We start from the raw sequence: 4,242 nt of genomic DNA, 5'->3' as shown, positions 1-4,242 counted from the left end.
CTCAAAAATTAAAAAAATTTTTAAAAAAGTGGATAGTGGTGTAGCTTAGTAGATCACCTCTGGGTTTAATCTTTATTACTACCCACAATTTTTTTTACTTTGTATTGGTCTTTACTCTTCACAAATTACTTTTATACAAATGATCTCATTTGATTCCCACCACAATCTTATGATGGTAATGTTATTTTGTTTTTATTTTTATTTGTTAAGTATTTTTTGGATCGGGTTCTCACTGTGTTGCCCAGGCCGTCTTTGAACTCCTGAGCTCAAGAACTCCTCCTGCCTCAGTTTGGGACCACAGGCATATGTTTCCATGTAATCAGCATTTTGCTGGAGAACTTAGCCAGTGAAACATGATGAGTAAAAGAAAAGATGTGATTTTGAATGTAGGAAATCTGAAAGTGTCTATAATTTTTAGAATTAATACATGAATTTAGGAAGGTCATATGAATATCAATACACACTAGAAACACACAACTAGAAAACAAGATAAAATAAACTATCATTTTGATGTCATAAAAATAATTAAATATAAAGGTTATCAAGGGATAAATTTAATGACAGATGATCAATACTTGAAAAAAATCTACCTATTTGAAGAAATTAAAGAAGAATTAAATAAATGGAAAAAATAAAATGTTCAGGGATTGGAAATTTCAATATTAAAGTGATATCAATTTTCTCAAATTTGTCTGTGAATTCAGTGCCATCCTAATCAAAATTAAAATTTCAGATTTTTGAAATTTTAGATGATTTATATGGAAATCAAAGAGCCAAAAATAGTAAGCACAATGTTAAAGAAGAAAAAAAATTAGGGAACTTATACTAACAAATATCAAGACATGTTTTTTGGGTTCCTTCAAAAGCTAATGCTCAGAGATAGGCATAGATGTGCCTGCTTGTCATCTCAGCAACTTAGGAGACTGCAGTAGGAATATCTCAAGTTTGAGACCATCCTCAGAAAATTACTGAGATCTTGTCTCAAGTAAAAAAAATTTTTAATTAAAAAATTTCAAAAGCTTTTTTGTGTTACTGGTGATTGAACCCAGAGGTGCTTTACCCCTGAACTACACCCCAGTCCTTTTTGTTTTGAGACAAGATCTTGCTAATTTGTGGAGACGGACCTGAAACTTTCGATCCTCCTGGTTTAGTCTCCTGAGTTCCCAGGATTACCAGCATGTGTCACTGTGCCCAGTTTATTCCTTTTCCCTTAGCATTTTTACCACTCCTTATGTTACTGGAGGAATACAAGGGAGCAGATCTTTTGGCACCACCAAATGGTAGTCTGGAACATGCCATGGAAGATGTGTAGCGGTCAGGAGATGGGTGGATAATAGGCATCCTATTAGTCACCAAAACTACCTGAATAGGTGTGACTTCATGTTGAAAAGTGGCAATGTCACACTGAAAGAGTACTGGTCAAGCCTGTGGCAGTGGTGCGTGCCTATAATCCTAGCTAGTTTGAAAGAGGTTGAGGCAGGAGTATCACAAGTTCAAGATCAGCCAACTTAGTGAGAACTGACTCAAAAAAAAAAAAAAAAAAAAAAAAAAGACTGGGGATGTAGCTTGGTGCAGAATGGTAGAATGTGCTGAGTTCAATCCCCAACACTGAAAAAAAAATCCCAAGGTCAAGGTATCCATTGTACAATGCCAGGCAGTCCTTCACCTATCACCCCCTTGTTGGGGATCCTTAATCGGGAGGAGGAAGGACAACCAATGCATTTTTACCCATAACAATTTTATAATATGCTTTTTGGAGCAACAGGTTGTATAATGGCAACATCAGGAGATAATTACAAGGCTTGTATAAGAGCATGAGAGTTCATTTTGCTGACTGAGCAAAATGAACGAATCTGACATAATTAACATGTAGTGATCAAAGTGAAGGGGAGATGGAAGCAAGAACTTCTTGTGTATCGTAGTCATTGAAACAACTGGTAATGAATTTGAGCATTTCAGAGAGGATGATGTCTTCTGCCTTCCAGAGAGGACTTAAATTTGCTCCTGGCAGATGCTCAGAGGTGTTAGTACTTAGGGATCACCTTGATTGGATTTTAACTATTAAGATGATTCAGAGGAAGCTGGGGATGTAGTTCAGTCATGGACTGTTTGCCGAGCAGGTGTGAAGCCCTGGCTTTAATCTTCAGCACCAAAAACAACAACAGCAACAAAGTCTCTAACTCTTTCTTAAACTGTAATAGTTTTAAGAAATCACAGGACATTCCTGCACTAAAACTATAATTTTTAGTTTTTATCACATTTTTTAGTTATTTGTTAAAAATTTTGCCTTCTGCTGGGTGTGATGTAAACAACTGTAATCCCAGTGACTTGGGAGGCTGAGGCAGGAGGATCGAAAGTTCAAAGCCAGCCTCAGTAACTTAGCAAGATCCAGTCTCAAAATAAAACATTAAGAAAAGGGTTGGAGATGTGGCTCAGTGGTTACACACCCCGGTCTCAATCCCCAGTACAACAACAACAAAATGAAGGTAGGGAGAGGCAAGAAAGGACCCATTCTCAGAGTCTTCAGAAAGAACATGGCCCTGATGATACCTAAATTTTGGACTTCAAATCTCCAGAATTGTGAGAGAATAATTTTGTGTTGTTTTCAAAACCTACCCAATTTGTGATAATTTATTTTAACAACTATAGGGAATTAATACAATTGTGTTTCTTGGTAGTTGTTATTTGCAGTTCTGGGGATTGGACCCACAGTGTTTTACTATCCTCAGTCCTTTTTATTTTTTATTTTGAGATGATCTTGCTACGTTGTTCAAGCTGGTCTGGAACTTGATTTCCTCCTGCCTTGGCCTCCCAAGTAGCTGGGATTACAGGCATGTGCCACCCCACTGAGCTACAATTGTGGTATTATTATTCATTTTCTTCTCTATATTAGCTTTAAAATTATGCACTTTGCTTCTATTCTTTTAGGGGTTACTATAGAATTAACAGCATATTTTATGAATGTCTTCTAATCATTCATAAACTTTATTCTTTCTCTTTTTTTAATTTTTTTATTTTTTAATTTTTTGGCACTGGGAATTGAACCCAGGGATGCTCCTCCCATGACATCCCCAGTCATTCTCATTTTTTATTTTGAGACAGGGTCTCACTAAGTTGCCCAGGCTGGCCTCAAACTTGCAATCCTGCCTTAGCCTCACTAGTCACTGGACTTATAAGTGTGTGCCACCATGTCCAGCTAAATTTCATTCCTTTTACATGCATGCCAGATCATGTTCTAGATGCTTGGGATAGAACAACAAAACAGGCAAAAATTAGAAAGCACACAATATAGATAAAGTAAATAGAATGTCAAACTTTGACAGGTACTTTAGAAAAAAGATGTTTCAACACATAAGTAGGAACTTGGATATGTTGAGAGTCATGGTTTGCAATTTTGAATAGATCCCCCTGAGGGATTGAGCCATGAAGGGGTCTGAGGTAGAATGTACCAGGCAGAGGGAGAAGTAAATGCAATACACTTCAGGTGGAAGTGAATCTGCTGGTTCAGAGGGTAGAAGGGACCTCATGTAGCAGAAACTGAAGAAGCATGGAGGAGAGTCGAAGGTGATGATGTCAGAAAGGTAAATTGAGGTAGGAAAGGAGGAATGAGAAAACAGGTAGAAAGGAGACATAAAGGAAGGACAAGGGGAGAAGATTTAAATTCAGAAGTTCTGCACACTTTTCCAGGTCTGTGACCCCCAAGTCTGTCTTCCTTGCAGGCCTGCCACTCCCAAATTCTTAGGGAATCTGTAAATCTACCTGTGCACTGTTAATTAACTCCCCCAATAAATAAATTAAACAAAGAGAGAGGATACCTTGAGGAACCTATAATTTAGGGGACTTTCCAGCATTATCTCTTGATCAGATAATGAAGAACAAATCAACTGGAGGATCCTGAGACTGACCAGACCATCAGAGAGATCACCAGACTGATATTGTTACACACCTACTCATACCCACCCCTCCTCAAGTTTCCTTTAAAAGAAGAGCTCAGAAGCCCCAAAACATGTCTTTCACTCTGGAGTGGGACCACATTCTCTCTTGAAATGTGTATTTCTTGCTTTACCCACAAAGGCCACATTCTCTTGAAATTATCTTCATTATCTCTCCCTTAAATATGTATCTGCTTTCCTAAATCAATCTCTGTCTATTCCTCTGACTGATGTGGACTGAAATTCTTTTCTATCACTTGTATCAAGAACCCAGCTGGTCCTAAGTCAAATTCCCTCTTCTCTCCTTTTA

The sequence above is a fragment of the Sciurus carolinensis genome, chromosome 1, assembly GCF_902686445.1.
Source record: "Sciurus carolinensis chromosome 1, mSciCar1.2, whole genome shotgun sequence".
Taxonomy (NCBI): Eukaryota; Metazoa; Chordata; class Mammalia; order Rodentia; family Sciuridae; genus Sciurus; species Sciurus carolinensis.
The sequence above is the reverse complement of the archived record's forward strand: the minus strand, read 5'-3'. Positions refer to the sequence as shown.